The 18,983-nt window shown below is 45.0% G+C and overlaps 2 long non-coding RNA genes across 2 annotated transcripts in view; both read left to right on the top strand.

The window, feature by feature from the left end:
* Positions 1–18,983, top strand: part of LOC144330781 (uncharacterized) — a 68,042-nt gene that overhangs the window by 38,039 nt on the left and 11,020 nt on the right. The gene's annotated exons all lie outside the window — the stretch shown is intronic.
* LOC144330782 (uncharacterized) lies at positions 1,577–11,762 on the top strand. Its single transcript, XR_013397260.1, has 2 exons — positions 1,577–1,796; positions 9,987–11,762. It is a non-coding gene; the product is annotated as an uncharacterized LOC144330782 (long non-coding RNA).

Below are 18,983 nucleotides of genomic sequence, written 5' to 3'. Positions count from 1 at the left end.
AAAAACAAAAACAAAAACAAAAAACCAACCAACCAACCAAACAAACAAAAAACCGGCTGGGCTTCCCAGCTACTAGGGCGGATTGCTTGAGCCTGGGAGGCAGAGGTTGCAATGAGCTGAGAACATGCGACTATACTCCAGCCTGAGTGATGGAGCCAGACCCTATCTCAATAATAATAATACTAATCATCATCATCATCATCATCATCATCGTCATCATCATCATCATCATCATCTTTTCAGTGTTACTGATGTGAAAGTGAGGAGATGGGGATGCGGTGAGTGAGTACATGAGGGTGGAAGTGGGAAAGGGAGACGGGATCACTTTAGTACAAAGGACTCAGAAAACCCCTCCACAAATTCCCCTTCCAATCTTGGTGTCTCAATAAGCAATGGAAAGTGATTAGGTTTAATGAGGCTGTTATTGTCTCCGCATCCTCCCTTTTCCAGCTACCCTCTCTGGCTGCCCTGATACCACCCTTGTTCTTGCTGTGCATTCAGAATATGCTTTCAGAGAGATTTTAATGGCCAGTTTACAAGGACCATCTCTTTTGAGACAGCATGGCTGGGATTAAGTTTAAACCATCTGCTTTTAAATAGAAGGAGAGTGAGGACAGACTAAGAACATTTCAAATGCATAATTTATGACTCAAGGAGCCTTGAACTGCCCCATGTAAGGAGGCCATGGTCCCCTTTCCATCATGAGGCACAGGCTTGGGCCCCAGCCTGGAAGAAACAGTCCCTGTTTGAGAAGAGGCCTGTCTTGGTCTTCAGGTTTCAGACATCCGTGTCCCTGGAGTGCCATTTCCTGTCTGTAAATGTAAGTTTTAAGCTCTTGGTGTGTTTTTTTGCACTCCAAAGTAAACAGAGCACCTGGATTTAATCAGTCAGACGGTAACAGAGTCACGCTGTCAGCCCCTTCATAAGTCCCCACCCCCAGGTAACGGCCGGGAGGTGGGGCGAGCAGTGAGGCAGCCTAACAGTCCTGGTGGATTTGCTTCCCCGTGGACTTGTTATTAATGAGTGTCTTGCAGCCTCGTGGGCTCGAGGGTCTCTTCACAGTATTCATGGACTGTTCTTTAGAACCTTGTCTGACTTGAGAGAGAGGGGCTGCTTGCTGGGCAGGCCTGGAGCACTTCACATGCCAGACAAGAGCTGCAAGTTCCATTGGTATGTTTCACGAACCACATTTGAACCTCAAATCTGAAAACATTTTGGCACTTTCTTTGCATTTAAAAAATGTTTCAGGGCCAGGAGCGATGGCTCACACCTGTAACCCCAGCACTTTGGGATGCCGAGGCGGTGGATCACCTGAGGTCAGGAGTTCGAGACCAGCCTGGCCAGCATGGTGAAATCCCGTCTCTACTGAAAATACAAAATTAGGCAGTCTTGGCGGTGCATGGTTTTAATCCTAGATACTTGGGAGGCTGAGGCAGGAGAATTGCTTGAACCCAGGAGGCGGAGGTTGCAGTGAGTCAAGATCGTGCCATTGCACTCCAGCCTGGGCAACAACAGTGAAATTCCGTCTCAAAAAGAAAAAAAAAAGTTTCATGAAAAATTTATTTTCTTCCAAAAGAAGGTTTTTTGCTTTTGGATGCCTGCTCCTTTGTTAAGGTCCTGAAAGTGAGGTCATGGGTTCTGATTTAATGAAGGACTGGCCACACCAGGCAACAATTGCTGGGCTCTGCGTGAGTTCGTGAATGCTGAAGATGGCCCCGGTTGGTCGCAGCTTCCAGAAAGAAGGGATCCTTTCCGGATGCAATCGGCGGTGAACTTCACACCTACCCTTGGTATTGGTAAGATTCTGAAACAAGTTGCTTTTCTAAGCATCTGGAGAGGGGCCTGGGGATGACTATTTAAGCAGTTGGTATAGATTGGGCTTCTGTCTGTTCTGAAACTGGCATCACGGAATACTTTGCGGGGCATGGGGGCATGGGACCTCTGAGATTCAGCAGACCCTCTTGCCAGTGCTGCCTCTTCATTTCTTTGCAGGCAGGCTGGTGAAACTGACTGAGAGTCTAGAAGGAAGCTAACGTGTCTCAATGGGTCACTGTGACCTTGTAGACAGCACTTGAGCCTGAGCAGAAGCCACGCATCTCTGTCCTCAGCAACACCCTCTTCCCCCGGTTCATTAATTATTTTGGGGGCAGGCATTGCTTTTCTTTTAGTTTCAATTGGATAAAGCAAATTCATAATTTTTAAAATAGTTTTTCAAGCTTGGAACGAGAGCTATGGAGAAGGCATGAGTTATCTCCTTTATGTTTTTCTTCTCCTTCTTTCCCTCTCTGGGTTATTTTCCTGACAAATATAAACTAAATATTTTTTTAAAGTCCAGCAACTCCTTACTTTGATTTTTTAAGATCTACAGATTTGGAAATATCATTTCAAAAAGTTGGATTTTGGATGCTGGAAACATGCCCAGTTCATAATAGATCAAGGTAACAATGGTGATTTTGGGATTATTTTTGTGCATTGGGATCATCTGCCAAAAGCAAGAAACAAACCCTCAACTAAGCAAAAAATGCCTGAACACAGTTTGTAACAAAAAGCTACTAGTTCCAGTTCATCCTGGGGTATCTGTGCTCGACAGGAACAGAACAGTCGTGTTTTCTGTGATAGTTGCTCGGACCTGAAGGATGCTGTGACCTCAAAGAGTAACTGGAGTTTTTCCTTTCTTCAAAATACTTATCAAGCCCTGAGTTTCTGACAGTTTTTGGAATATATGCAAACAAAAGACAAACATCCTATTTATTAAAACACACCAGATAGCAGGAAGAAAACAATACAAATTTTTTTAGGGAAAAAAGAAATCCAATTTATAGGCTGGATGTGGTGCCCTTGACTGTAATCCCAGTACTTCGAGAGGCAGAGATGGAAGGATTGCTGGAGCCCCGGGGTTCAAGACCAGCCTGGGCAACATAGCAAGACTCTGTTTCTACAAAAAAAAAAAAAAAAAAAAAGCCAGGTCTAGTGGCATGTGCCTGTAGTCCCAGCTACTTGGGAGGCTGAGGCAGGAGGATAGGAGGCTAGAAAGTTGAGGCTGCGGTGAGCTATGATTGTGCCACTTTGCTTTAGCCTGGGTGACACAGTGACCTTGTCTCAAAAAAAGAAAAGAAAAGAAAAGGAAAGAAAAGAAAAGAAAAATCCAGTTTATGTGGTTGAAGTAAGCAAGGAAACTCTTCCTCTCCACTTCCTTTATTAGGAAGGGCTTAAAGAGGAAAAAGGGAAATTTAAAAATTCAAAAATAAAAGGATATGTACATAAAATGTTAGAGTATGCAAGGGTGATGCTGCTGAATTTGTAGTCTATTAGAGATCAGGGTTATAGTCCCAGACATCCACGGTTGGAATTCCCAGTGCCACAGGAGCTAGGACTTGTGTTGTGGTTGGAGCCCTGTGGAACTGTGCTGACTTTGTTTTCTCTGATATTTCTTGATAGGTGGGCCCCCTTCTATTACCACAAATTGCTAAGGATGCCAAGCTAGAAGGCAGGAAGAAGGCTCAAAATGATCTCAGAAGTTTAGAGCAATAGACTCAGCTAGCCATGATGACATTTAATGTGACCTCTGGTTTAAAAGACCACCTTCCCTCATGGGGTGGCATTAGTAGGGGTCCTGTGCAGAACGGGAGAATTACCACCCTGCTTAAAACCCGCTGGTGGCAAGTCAAAGGCCTTAACTCACTTTTAAGACCCTGTGAGGCTCTGCCTACCTCTCTAGAGCCTCACCATGCTGCACTCTTCCCCCTCATTCTCTGTGGCTCAGCTACAGTGGGCTCCGTTCAGTCTTAAATGCAACTTGATATCTCTTTCCTCAGGGCTTTGCTCTACCTGTTTCTCCCGCATAGAATCCTTCGCCTGCACAGGTCTCCATTTAAACATCACTTCATTGTTCAGGCACAGTGTACTGAACTTGTACTCTATGCCAGCCACTAGATGCTGGAGACATGAGGGGAAACAAAGACCAAAAAAACTTCACACCTGCCTTCACAGTGCAAGAGATACAATCAGACACAAACAGTGTGCTGAAAGGTATAAGAGAGAGCCGAATGGTGCTCCAAGAACATGAGCTGGGACTGAGTTGAGATCTGGAGAAAGAGCAGGAGTAGGGATTAGAGGGAATGGGGTGTGCAAAGGCTCTGTGGTAGAGGGATCATAGAGCATTTAAGGAACTCAGTGAGGGCCAGTGTGCCTGGAATGCAAAGAACATGGAGTAGGCTGGCATGATGGCTCATGTCTGTCATCCCAGCACTTTGGGACACTGAGGCGGAAGGATAGCTTGAAGCCAGGAGTTCAAGACCGGTCTGGGCAACATAGTAAGAGACTCATTTTTACAAAAAATTGTTTAAACTAGCTGGGCATGGTGGCATGCACCTGTAGTTCCAGCTACTCAAGAGGCTGAGGTGGGAGAATCCCTTGAACCCAGGAGGTTGAGGCTGCAGTGAGCTGTATTTGTGCCACTGCACTCCAGCCTGGGCAACTGAGTGAGACCCTGTCTCAAAAATCAAACCAAAACAAAACAAACCCAATCAACAGAGAATGTGCAGTAGAATGGGCATGGTATGGGATGAACATAGAAGGGTTTGCCTCTTTCTTTTTTTTTTTTTTTTGAGCAAGGTCTGACTCTGTTGCCCAGGCAGGCATGCAGCGTTGCCATCACGGCTCACTGTAGCCTTGACCTCCCAGGTTTAAGTGATCCTCCCATCTTAACTGGTGCATGCTATATCATATCTGGCTAATTTTTAACATTTTTTTGTGTGTGTGGAGACAGGGTCTCGCTTTGTTTTCCAGGCTGGTCTCTAACTCCCAGGCTTAAGCAGTCATCCTGCCTTGGCCTCCCAAATGGCTGGGATTAAAGGCGTGAGCCACTGCATCCAGCCTTTGCCTCTTCATTTGCTGGATTTTCTGTTGTTGGTACTGCGTTTGAAGAGGCTGAATTAGAACTAACAGATCTGTTCGACAGGCAATTTACACATGAGATAGAAGCTTTAGCTGGAGTCAATGTTTACTCATTGGGCAGTTATACTGTGCTGAGCAGTGTGTTGGCTGCTGGGGGCACCTATGGGAGGACACAAGGCAGATACGGTCCCAAACCTCCTGAGGCCACACCAACAAATAAGTAAGCAACACAACACAAGCTGAGTGCCCTCACAGAGTAAGCAATATTGGAGCACCTGGGGGTGGGCAAAGGAGCCTAGACTGGGGAGCTCAGGAATAGCTTCCTGGAGGAAGTGACTGGCTGAGATGAGAAGGACCAGTAAGAGTCTTCTCAGTGAAAGGCCAGGAACAATGTTCCATGCTGCCTGAACACCACAGACTGCGTGTACTGAGCCCCAAGCTCAACTGGGAGTGTGCATTCACCCATCTCTTGCATTAGGGGTATTTTAGTCCTACCAAAGTTTAAGAAGCTTTGAGCGGAACCCAGGCTTTGACAAATGAGCTGGTATTCCAACTCCATCACTGCACAGCAGTGTAACCACAGACAAGCGCCCGTTCTCAGCCTCATCTACACAATGCGATAATAACACTGAGCATATTGAGTTATCAGGATGATCCAATGAAGTAGAATGGGTACCCAGCAAAGGTCCATACTTCTTCCCTTTCCTGAAGCACTCTCTTTTATTATTTTATGTATCTGTCCCAAGTAGTCCACTCTGGAGCAGACAGATGGGTTGAAGCGCGGAGGCAGAGATGAGACTAGTTTCAGATCCGTTGTTTGGCAGAGGATCTGAATCTCAGGAGAATATGTGAGAAGACACTGATTTCTCATGCCAGAGAAGAGAAGTCAAACCACAGGGCCTGGAGCCCCGGGAATAGCTGTGTGGGGAAGTGGTATAAGTGGCACTGCTGTTCTCAGGGAAGCGGCATAGTGGCACTGCCATCTTCATGGCACCTTGTAAATCCAGATTGCTTATTTTAAACCTGAACTTGATCTGACTTCTTCAGGAGAACTGCAGCTGCTGGGGGAGAGACAATGTGTGTGAGGGCTCTTCTGCTGGTGCAGACGGTGACACCACAAACAGACCCCTCCCTGGCTATTTATGCTTATTCAGTCAAATAAGGGTAGTATTCCCTTGGACAAATAAAACAAATTACTTTAGCGTCTTACTGAGGTGCCTGCAGACCCTCTGTTCTTTAAGAATGAGACAAGACAGCTGTGCCTGAACTGCTGGGGCAGGGATGCGTTCTCTCCTTGGGGAAGTGTGGCATTGGCAGGGGTAACGTTCACCCCAGGGAGGTGTGAGCATCTTGGACTGTCCTATGTTGGCCTTCTTTGCAAATCTCTTTCCCCTGTTGAGACTTGGGGTCCTCATCTAGAAAAGGAGAGGCTGGATCAGAAGCTGACAAGGGTGATGCTCATCCCACCTGCGTGACCTCACATAGCCTCATAATAACTCTCTGAACTTGGAGGCCAAGTATCCATCCCATTGTCAGATGACACAACTGAGTTAGAGAACTCAGTCACGTGACCGAGAAGTGATATGGCCAGGCCTATTGACTCCAAGTGCAAGCTCGATTGGAACCAACAGGACTTTCCAAAAGAAATCATCACTTATCAAAACTCTCAGGACCAAGTGAGAGTAATATACGGATAGGTATATGCTGGCTAGTTGGCTTATTTTGAATTTATTTTTTATTTTTGAGACAAGGTCTCCCTCTGTTCCCCAGGCTGGAGTGCAATGGTATGATCACAGGTCACTGCAGCTTCATTCTTGGGCTCAAGGGATCCTCCTGCCTCAGCCTCCCCAGTAGCTGGGATGCCCAGCTAATTTTTTAATTTTTTGTAGAGATGAGGTCTTGCTATATTGCTCAGCCTGGTCTCGAGCTCATGGCTCAAGAGATTCTCCTGCCTCGCTTGGTCACCAATTGGTTTTTTGATTGCAAGGAACAGAGACTCTTCAGTGAGCCATGCAACAGGGTATTGCCACAAAGTTTCTACTGTCCTGGACTCACACGTGGCTCCCACAGCCTTTTGGAATATGCAAATACTGTCTTGTAGGGGGTCTCCCATCATTTTCTCCTGCTGTTAATCAACAAACCAGACAACAACCAACCAAGCAATTAACTACAGTCCATTCTCACATTTTGTGGAATTCATATTTGCAAATTCTTCTACTCACCGAAATTTACTTGTACTACCCCAGATAAATACCTGTAGCATGTTTGCAGTCATTCTTTGACATGTGAAAAATGATGAAAAATTTGAGTTGCCTGATGCATGGTCCCCAGCTGAGGCAGTGCAAGGTGAGGCTCTGCCTTCTTGATTCGGCTGTCAGGCTGTGGACTTGCCTTCTTTTCACCGTCTATTTAGTGCCATGCTTTTTGCATTTCTCTCTCTTTTTATTGGCAATTTTTCTGTTTAAAATACCCCTAAAGCCGGGCGCGGTGGCTTGAGCCTGTAATCCCAGAACTTTGGGAGGCTGAGACAGGCAGATCACTTGAGGTCAGGACTTTGAGACAAACTTGGCCAACATGATGAAAGCCCATCTCTACTAAAAATACAAAAAATTAGCTGGGCATGGTGGCGGGCACCTGCAATCCCAGCTATTTGGGAGGCTTAGGCAGGAGAATTGTTTGAACCCAGGAGGCGGTGGTTGCAGTGAACCGAGATTGTGCCACTACACCCCAGCCTGGGCGACGGAGCAAGACTGTCTCAAAATAAATAAATAATAAAATAAAATAAAACAAAACAAAATAAAATGCCCCCAAGGGTAGCACTGAAGTGCTGTCTAGTGTTTTTAAGGCCAAGAAGGCTGGGATGAGCCTTATGGAGAAGATACGTGTTAGATAAGCTTTGTTCAGAGGTGAGCTGTAGTGCCATTGCCTGTGAGTTCAATGTTAATGAATCAACCTTATATGTTAAATAAGGTGTCTTGAAAGAGAAACACATATAAAACAAGGTTATGTATTAATTGATTGACAAAAATGTACTGGAGGCTTGCAGGAAAGTAACCACAAATTTCCCCTAGGAACAATGGTTTGGTATTGGTTAATTCAGTGCCCTTAGCAACTTCATAGAACATAACTATCTCAACTAATAAGACTCGACTGAATGTCCTGATCACATGGTTTATGCAAGAGGCCCTGACTCTGTTGTTCCCTCTCTGTTTTTGGCCAGAGCAAATATTTTCAGGTTGACCACCCTGAGGTCAAGCACTGTATTAATCCATTTTCATGCTGTTGATAAAGACATACCTGAGACTGGGTAATTTATAGAGAAAAAAGGGTTTAATGGACTTACAGTTCCATGTGACTGGGGAGGCCTCACAATCCTGGCAGAAGACAAGGAGGAGCAAATCACATCTTACATGGATGGCAGCAAGCAAAGAGAGAGAGCTTGTGCAGGGAAACTCCCATTTTTAAAACCATCAGATCTCATGAGACTGATTCACTATCACAAGGACAGCGCAGAAAAGACTTGCTCCCATGATTCATTTATCTCCCACCAGATCCCTCCCACAACACATGGGAATTATGGGAGCTAGAAGATGAGATTTGGGTGGGGACACAGAGTCAAACCATATCAAGCGCCCACCTAGAGGAGTGAGGGATCACGTGGTACCAGCGTAGTGACAGGCAAAACAACCACGTAGGGCTGCTTCCCGGGGAGGAGGCCTGGGTTAGAAGCAGGGGCAGTTTCCTTCAGAATGGGGTTGTGAACCAGGCAGGGACCCAAAGCAGATGTCACTCATGTTATCACAGGGTCTAAATGCCTCCTCAGCAGTGGAGGCCCATGTTTGAAGTGAAGGGAAAAAAAAGGAAGTTTTAGAAGAAACAAAATCAGACAGGAGGATGAATTGAGGCAAACTGGACCGTTGTAAGAACAGCCTTTAATGCTTGAATTGACCAGAGACGAGAGAGCTGGAAGGGGCTAGAAAGAAGGAAGCAGACATTGAATATAATTTCCCTAGTTATACGGAAAGGGCCTGGGATGCAATGCTTAAGAAAGAGGTTCTGATTGGAATCTAGGGAAGGCAGGCCAGGGCTTGGGGGTCTGTAGTCTGCAGAGAGACAGCTCAGATCCAGATTTGAAGGTGGATCTGGGCCCAGCCAGGGGTGCCAGATGTCTCCAGAGCCAGGGCTGCAGGACTGGGCTTCCCAGAGGGCCAAAGGAGAGCTGTTACGAACTGCACTATTTTGACAGGGGCGATAAGCTGGCTCTAGCAACAAGACTGGGTCAGTTTGACATTTCATTACCTTTGTATAAATTGAAACCTGAGATCCCTGTGGCTGGTAATAAAATAGTTTCTCTCTGCAATCAGTGGATTGAATGTGCAGGAGAGTCATGAAACAAGATAATGGAAGGGCTATAATTTATTCTCAAGCAAATAGTTCTGCCCTGGTTTCACGCTCCAGCCACTTGTTTGGTCAGCGTCTTACATGGATTGGAGGCCGCATGGTGCAGCCTCCTATGCACAGGGAAGATACGCCCTTCTTCAGCCAGGTCTCACTGCTGATCCTTTCCAATGAGGTTCTCTCAACTGTGTCACCTGCCAGGACAGAGAGAGAGGAGTGTGGCTCCTCTAAGAGGTGAATTAGAGAGTCAAATCCTGCTTGATTCACTCCTGTGACAGGAGAGGGGCTGAGGATGTGGCTTCCCAAACTGATCCCTCTCACTGTGCCTGGAAAACCAGAGAGCATCTGTTCATGCCCTGCAAATTATTCTCTTTGGGGCTGGAGGAGAAGATGTGCCAGGAGACTTTTCTCCCTAAATCCATCAATCAGCTCATGTCACTCTCTTAACCTCCCAGGGCACAGATGCAAAGGCCATTCAGGCATTTGGTTTTGAGCTTCCCCTACACGCCCTGCCAGCCTTCACCATAGACTCCATCCCCGACCCGCAGTCTCCCTTAGGGGAGTGTCCACTGAAGTCTTTACCAAGTCCCCAGACACCAATCTTGACGTATTTTGACGATTCACAAACACTACTGCAGATCAGTTAACGTCCCTCTTAACTAACTCATTAGAAACAATTCTGCCCGTTACAGGATGACAACACCACGGAAAGACAAAAGTGTGTCACGGGGCTTCTGTGCCCACTACCATGGGGATGTGCTGGGATTTCCTCTCTCCGCTTACATGCATCAATATTCTGTGCACCTGAGTCAGCTCAGCGCCCTCAGAGCGTCTCCTGTTCTTCCACTGAGGCTAAAGATCTGAAAAAGAACTTGCCCTTATAAGGGGATGAACAGAAAATAGCTCCTCTCTACTTTTCACTTACAAGACAGAAATTTGTCTTGTAATTTCAGAGAAACGATCTGGGGGAAGCTCTGACACTCCAAACGGTTTTGTTCTTGGGTTATCCGGGGCTCTGTGGAGAGAAAACAGGCCAAGAAGGCGGACCCAGAACGACAGTGCTAGTAGAGTGAAGATTTTGGAAGAAGTTTAACTTTGTGAAGAGGAAGGACATGCATTCCTCAAGCTTCAGGCAGGGCTGAACTGTGTGGCCTTTGCAAGAAAATTAGGAGGTACATTAGTAGGATGGGCTATTCCTAAGCAACTGGAGAGAGAGCTGGTCACCACCATTGCCAATGGAGAAGATAAAACTGGAATTGAACCACTATGCACCATTTATGTCCTGGGCCCACCAGTTCCAACCCCTGGGTCTAGTAAAGGTTGTGTCTCCCCTCAGAGTCAGGGGAATCCTGAGCAGAGAAAAGTCCCAATAACATCTAGTAGATTCCCAAGGCTACAGGAATCGCCAGAAATAAGGAAAACCATGGGCCTGTGGCCTCGTCAACCTGGCCAACCTCTCTGCTCCTGTGCTTCTGGGATCTGTTGCCCACCGCAGCTGGAGTGATAGTTGGCAGGTGCCAGCTGCTCACATCACTCCTCTATCCACAGTCCTTCAGTGGGCTCCCATAGATCTTAAAATACAAACCCAAAGCCAAACCCAAGTGCTTCCAAGGCCCTGTGGGACCTGGTCCTTCCTCTCTGTCCTCTTTCCCCTCTAACATATCATTCTTTGTTCTCAGGTGTGATCAGACAGGCCTCTTTCTGGTTCCCCAAATCCTTCCTCAGGGCGTCTGCCCACACGACCCTCTCTACCTGATGAGTTTTCCCATTTCTTCCCACATACCTCTCTGCCTATGTGGGAAGATAGTGCCTATACCTAATTCTTACTTTGCTAATTTCAGTGGGTCTCAGGCGCACTGAGTTGGATGAACCACGATCTTTGCTTCATCACACATTTTCACTTTTGGCCCATGCATGAGTCTTTGTTATATAGTCATTTTTAATAATGTAAGAAGCACTCATATGCAAACCCTCCAAAATGAGAACCAGGGCTTTGAGGTAACCGCTATCCCAAATTCTGGGTTCATTGTTCCTTTTTCCTTTACACACGGTGTATATTTGCAGACTATACATACATATATATACACACACATACACGTGTGTGTGTATATATGTAGGTATATGTAGATATATGTAGACATACATGTACATAAAGATATACATATATATTGCCAGGTGGGCAGATGACCTGAGGTCAGGAGTTCGAGACCAGCCTGGCCAACATGGTGAAACTCCGTCTCTACTAAAAATACAAAAAGTAGCTGGGTGTGGTAGCAAGCACCTGTAATAGCAGCTACTTTGGAGGCAGAGGCAGGAGAATTGCTTGAACGTGGGAGGTGGAAGTTGCAATGAGCCAAGACCACACCACTGCACTCCAGCCTAGGCAACAGAGCTAGACTCTATCTCAAAAAAAAAAAAAAAGAAGATATACATATATATGTATACACGCACACACACACACACAAACATACATATATTTCATTACCTATGTGTAATTTGAAACCCGACTTTCTTGTGGCTGGTAATAAAATAGTCCTCTCTTTGCCATCAGTGTTTTGAAGGAAGACAGGCAAGGAGATGTATCAGAGTAATATATATATATACATGAATCAGTAGTGTGTGCTCATGTCACAGAAAAGAAGTGCAAATAAAAATATAAGAGGAAAAAATATGTGTGTATAGTTTTTTTTTTTTTGGTTCCTTTAAACTTTAATCTACTAAAAAAGTCTCATTCTGCATATAGTCTTTGGGGACTTCCATTAAGCTAATATCACAGTGATGAAATTCATCTATATCAGTGATCAGCAAATGGTGGCCTCAGCCCCAGATCTACCCCGCTGCCTGTTTTTTTACTGTCCACAAGCTGAAAATGGTTTCTACATTTTTAATTAATTAATTAATTTATTTATTTTTGAGACGGAGTTTCACTCCTTTTTGCCCAGGCTGGAGTGCAAGGGTGCTATCTTGGCTCACCTCTGCCTCCCGGGTTCAAGCAATTCTCCTGCCTCAGCCTCCCAAGTAGCTGGGACTATAGGCACGTGCCACCATGTCTGGCTAATTTTTGTATTTTTAGTAGAGACGGGGTTTCACCATGCTGGTAGGACTGGTCTTGAACTCCTGACCTCAGGTGATCTGCCCGCCTCAGCCTCCCAAAGTACTGGGATTACAGTTGTGAGCCACCACACCCAGCCAGTTTCTACATTTTTGAATGGTTGAAAAAACAATCAAAATATTTTTTGTGCTGTTTGAAATTCAACTTTTAGTGTTTAAATAGAGTTTGATTGAAATACAGTTGTGTCTGTTTTTCTATGGCTGCTGTCGCGTGGTAGCAGTAGAGATGAGTAGTAGTGACAGAGACCTTTTGGTTCCCAAAGCCTAAGATACCTGCAGACCCCTGATCTACATCATCATATGTGATGTAATATTCCACTGTATATTCTTCCGCTTCTTCATCAATGAGCTTTTGGTTGTTTTTGGTAAAGAGTGTGTATTATTAACTTCTAGCCAAATTGTGTTGTATGCAGATGTCACAGTCTGTATGACACTTACTTCTTGAAATTCATTGAGATTATTTTTATGGCATTGCTCCCAATCAGTTATTGGAAGCATAGCAGGTGTTCTTCAGGGGAAATGTGTGTGCTCTAATGTTGCACTGATTTTACATTCATTAGGCCAAGCTTGTTCATTGAGTTTTACAGATCTTCTGCATCCTTGATGATTTTTTCCCTTGTCTTATGGCTCATTCAAAAACAAAAACGTATATTGAAATATTCTGTTATGATGGTGGACTTAGTATTTCTCTCTGAAGACTGATTTTTAAGTTGTTTCTCATATTTTGAAGGGTTTTTTTTTTATATATGTGTTTTTTTCATTTTCTTTTGTTTTGTTTGGCTTGGTTTTTGAGACAGAATCTTGCTCTGTCAGATTCTCTCAGGCTGGAGTGTAGTGGCATGAACTCAGCTCACTGCAACCTCCACCTCCTGGGTTCAAGAGATTCTCCTTCTCCAGCCTCCTGAGTAGCTGGGACTACAGGCGCACACCACCACCATGCCCAGCTAATTTTTGTATTTTTAATAGAGATGGCGTTTGCCATGTTGGCCAGGCTGGTCTTGAACCCCTGACCTCAGGTAATCCACATGCCTCGGCCTCCCAAAATGCTGGAATTATAAGCGTGAGCCACCGCACCTGGCCTGGCATATATGTGTTTAAAATAACATCTTAGCAAATGGAATATTTTACCCTTATGTATTGATCCTTGCTGTCACCAACAATGTCATCTATATTGCCATTGATAATATTAATTATGTAGATATACAGATTAATATAAACAAATGTGCATATACCAGCTTTCTGGTCCTGACAGCAGTGAGTTCTCAGATAGTTGTCCAGAGGAAGGATCTCCCGTCTGTCCCAGCAGGTTGACAGCGATGGCTGGATGTCTGGTAGCCTTATGGATGGCACTGCGTTGTTCAGGACTCTCTTAAACAGACCTACTGTGGGGAGTTCTGACTCTCCTCTGGAGTTACCAGCAAGCCAGGCCAGGGTGACAATGGGGTTATGTGAGGGAGTTCCCAAGTACAGAAACGACGGCCAGGGGCTGGCTACCTTGGCCACTATTCTTGACAAATCTACCAAAAATGCATAACAAAGGCAGCCGCCCCCCTATATTAAACATAGCAGAGGCACCCACATTCAAACTGCCATATTATAGTCAGGTTACATGGAGCACTTTTACATTCATCTAAAGCTCTGAGAACTTGAAGGGTTATCCAGTGACTAAAGGAAGTTTCATCTCAAACAGAGTCCTTGGACAGATAGGGACCCTTTTGACCAGTGGTCAGGTACCTCTGTATATGTGCTTATAATATCTGTACTTTTCCTTCACAGCATGTATTACAATAGGTAATTATGTTTTCTGTGTTGTTGTGTAGTATCTATTTACCATCTTTTTCACTTAAACTGTAAACTCCTCTAGGGCAGGGGCTGTGTTTGTGTGCTCATGGTTCATGGCCGCTCACAGAACGCCCGGCCCAAAAATAGGTGCTCAATGAACATGTGTCCAGTGGAACAGGCTTGAATTGAATGCAGCTCAATAATCTGTCAGCCTTTCTTCTGAACCCAATCCTTTTATCTCAGGCCCTAGGTACAGCCTGTATGTTCTGTTCTACATCACTTTAAAAAGCAGAACTAATGTCAAAACGTGGACATTTGAGAGCAGTAGATGTTGGTTCATAGCAAGAAAGAATGTTTTAGCAGATTCCCTTTTAACAGAGCAATGCAACAGACTTCCTTATAAGTAATGTTATTGGCTGGGGGTGGTGACTCTCGCCTGTAATCCTGGTATTTTGTGGGGCCAATGTGGGAGGTTTGATTGAGGCAAGGGATTTGAGACTAGCGAGATCCCCATCTCAAAGAAAAAAGAAAAACAAAACAAAACAAGACAAGAATGTTCTCTGACAACAGAACTAAGTCAGCTGTGAAGAGAAAATTCAATGTGTAGATGTGGCAGACCAGGAACTAAAGTTTCACCCCCAAGGTCCAAGCAAACGCTGAGTGTCCAATGATCAGGGATGTTGTGGGAGAGATTCCAGCTTTGGGCAGCCATTTGCACTGGGTTACTTTTGTGATGGCTTCTAATTCTACCATTGTGTGAGCTTCCCACAGGCCTGCCTCTCAAGAAGTGTGCTGCTGAAGAACGACTCTGTAGGGTTTTAGCAGAAAAAGTTTAAAAAAAAAAAAAAAAGGAAGAAGAAGAAGCAGCAGGCCGGGCGCGGTGGCTCAAGCCTGTAATCCCAGCACTTTGGGAGGCCGAGACGGGCGGATCACGAGGCCAGGAGATCGAGACCATCCTGGCTAACACGGTGAAACCCCGTCTCTACTAAAAAATACAAAAAACTAGCCGGGCGTGGTGGCAGGCGCCTGTAGTCCCAACTACTCGGGAGGCTGAGGCCGGAGAATGGCGTGAACCCGGGAGGCGGAGCTTGCAGTGAGCTGAGATCCGGCCACTGCACTCCAGCCTGGGCGGCAGAGCGAGACTCCGTCTCAAAAAAAAAAAAAAAAAAAAAAAAAAAGAAGCGGCAGCAGCAGAAGCAGAAGAAAGCTAACTCTAGATTGTCAATGGGGTTAAGTCAGGTTGTGTTTACTGTGTTAATTTTCTATTGCTGTTGTAACAAATCACCACAAATGCAGTGATCCTGAAACAACACAAATGTATCCTCAAACGGTTCTGCAGGTCAGGATCCGCTAGGTCTGGCTGCACTAAAATCAAAGTGCCAGCAGGGTTGGATTCTTTTCTGAAGGCTCTAGGGAAGAATCCATTTCCTTGTCTCCTCCACTTTCTAGAGGCCACCTGCATTCTTTAGGTTGTGGCCCCTCCTCTGTCCTCAGATCAGCAGCGAGCCTCTCCCTCTCTGAAGGCTGCCAGGAAGACTTCTCTGCATTTAAGTCCCAGTGATTGTACTGGGCTCATCAGGATATTCCCGGATGATCTCCTTCTACAAGGTGCTGGACTTCATTTGCATCTGCAAAGTCCCTTTTGCTATGGAAGGTAATACATTCTAGGGATTAGGACATGGACATTTCTGGGGTGGTGGTCATTATTCTGCCTACCACATTGACCAAGCCCTATCTATGACAGCCCAGGATTTCTTGGGGATCAGCAAGGGATTTATAAATCTTCATTTTATAAAATGAAATACCCAGGACTTTTTCTTTTTAATAGGTAAGCTATTGTTCTGTCACCCAGGCTGGAGTTCTGTGGGTTGATCATGGCTCACTGGAACCTTGACCTGGGCTCAAGTGATCCTCCCACCTCAGCCTCTTGAGTAGCTGGGACTACAGGTGTGAGCCACCATATCCAGCTAATTTTTTTTTTTTTTTTTGGGATGTGGTCTCCCTACGTTGCCCAGGCTGGTCTCCAATGCCTGAACTCAAACGATCCTCCCCATTCAGCCTCCTAAAGTGCTGGGATTACAGGTGTAACCCACTTTGCCTGGCACATATGACTTTGAAAGAAAGATGTCATGTTAAAATCTTTGTATACCTCTTAAAATGTAATTGTACGTTTCTACTTACCAGAGTGACAAACATTTTTAAAACTATGAGTATCTGTAGAAACGATTTGCACTCACGGTGTATAATGGCATCATCCAAGGCCGGCCTGGTGGAAACCAGCTTGCCTTGTCAGCCCAGACTTGCCTTTTATCAGTGCCAAGGGATGATCTAACTCATGAGGCAGAGTCCAGGTAATTAATTAATTAATTAATTAATTAAATTGGACATCAGATGGAGAGTGTCTAGTTAATTACACGCCTCAGTTCATGGCATGCTATAACCAGCCTTGCAGGACTCCTCTCTGACTTTAGTTTAGTTTCATTAATATTCTCCCTCTTTCCTCACCCCGATTCCCATCTTCTCTCCCCACATTCATCTGCTCTGACGTGTTTAACTTCCCTGCTTGGGTGTGTATGCTTTATTCCCTGTGGGCCTGGGACAGCTTTCTCAGGAGCACACCCCAGGAGAGGGTGTTCTACCCCATAGCCAGATGCGTTCCTGACATTATGAAGGACTGTAGGATGCTGTCTCAGAATGGGGTCCTTGTTCCACACCCACCAGTGCACTTGAGAGGACTGTTTAACTGCCCACTTTCTCCGCTCTGATGAGGGGAAGGTGGTAAGTGGCTTTAATTTGCGCACTTGTGAATGCCAGTGAAATTGAACACTATATATACTTGTAATAGTCACATAGGCTTTCCTTTCTGTCAGTTGCGAATTCCTACCTGTTGCTCACATTCTATGGGTTTCCATCTTTTCCTAGTTGATTGCTAAAGTTTCCTTGCATGTTCTATAATAGACGTGATCCCTTGTTGATTTTTAAAATTGTGAATGTCTTCCAGATTTGTCACCAATTTGTCAATTTCATCTATTGTGTTTTTAATGAACAGAAATCCTTAATTTTAAGAGATTTAAATCTATTGTTTCCCGCTTTTGTGGTTTATGCTTTCAAGGGGCTTATGTAAGAAATCCTTAGCTTCCTGACATCTTAGAGGTGACTCTCATCCATTGCACATTTCTCTTACTACACTGGTTTTGCCTTTCGCTCTTAGGCCTTTAATCCATCTGCAGTTTATCTTTGTGTAGGCATGAGCAAGAGATGAAACTTTATTTTTTATTTATTTATTTTTATTTATTTTTTTTTTGAGACGGAGTCTCGCTCTGTCGCCCAGGCTGGAGTGCAGTGGCCAGATCTCAGCTCACTGCAAGCTCCGCCTCCCGGGTTTACGCCATTCTCCTGCCTCAGCCTCCCGAGTAGCTGGGACTACAGGCGCCCGCCACCGCGCCCGGCTAGTTTTTTATATTTTTAGTAGAGACGGGGTTTCACCGTGTTCGCCAGGATGGTCTCCATCTCCTGACCTCGTGATCCGCCCGTCTCGGCCTCCCAAAGTGCTGGGATTACAGGCTTGAGCCACCGCGCCCGGCGAGATGAAACTTTATTTTCCCCAGTGGACAGTCTCCTTGCCAAGTCAGCAGGGACTCACTTCCTGCGCTTGCGCTTTAGGTGTGCCTGCTGGCTTTGCAGCTTAACTCCTAAAGGGGAATCTACTTCCCTTGCTTATAGCGCTACCTCAACAGCATCTCTTGTGCTTCTCCCATGCACTTACAACTTACAACAAACATGAAACTGAAATGTGGTGAGACAATTTGGAAAAGCATTTTATAATTTATATGTCAAGTGTTATTTGCTTTGACCCAGTGAATCTGTTCTTGGGAACTGAAAAAAACTCTTCCGAGTTAAGATGGTCACTTATTTTTGTTAGTAAGCAGTTAGAAACAATCTAAAAGTCCCAGAAATGTAGAACTCATTGTCATAATAGCTTAGTCACTCAATGGCTAATTTGAAATAAGCACAAGTAATGATTATGAATGGTTTTTAGTAATAATATATAAAAATAACCATCACATAATGTTCGGTACAAAAAGAACAGAAAGCTGCACATACAATGAAAACTACATTAAAAAGTTAATAAATATCTTTACATGGCAAGATGATATGAGCATTCATTTCTTTTTCTGAATGTTCTGTATTTCCTAACTTTTATTATATGTTCATTTTATAATGGAAACAAACTGTATTTGTAAAAGTAAACTAACCATCAGGTTTACATGCTTTTTTTTCTTTCTTTCTTTTTAAGACAGGGTCATGCTCTGTCTGTTACCCAGGCTGGAGTGCAATGGTGTGATCATGGCTCACTGCAGCCTCAACCTCCCAGGTTCAAGTGATCCTCCCACCTCAGCCTCCTGAGTAGCTAGGACTACAGGCACACACCACCATGCCTGGCTAACTTTTGTATTTTTTGTAGACAGGGGGTCTCATTATATTGCCAAGGCTAGTCTCAAACTCCTAGGCTCAAGTGATCCTCCCACCCTAGCCTCCCAAACTGCTGAGATTGCAGGCATGAGCCTATAAACCTGAGGTCAGACACGGTGGCTCATGCCTGCAATCTCCGCAGTTTGGGAGGCTAGGGTTTATATGCTTAACTCAATGACTCACACTTTACCCGAGCAACTCTCTGCCAGGGGTCACGGAGGCCACGTCCCCTAGTATCATCACACGCCCACAGGTTGTGCACTGTGGTTACAGTTTCTGAACGTGAAGTATCTCTCATGGAGAAGTAGACTGACCATGTCCCA

This window comes from Macaca mulatta, chromosome 8, assembly GCF_049350105.2.
Source record: "Macaca mulatta isolate MMU2019108-1 chromosome 8, T2T-MMU8v2.0, whole genome shotgun sequence".
Taxonomy (NCBI): domain Eukaryota; kingdom Metazoa; phylum Chordata; class Mammalia; order Primates; family Cercopithecidae; genus Macaca; species Macaca mulatta.
The sequence above is the reverse complement of the archived record's forward strand: the minus strand, read 5'-3'. Positions and strand labels throughout refer to the sequence as shown.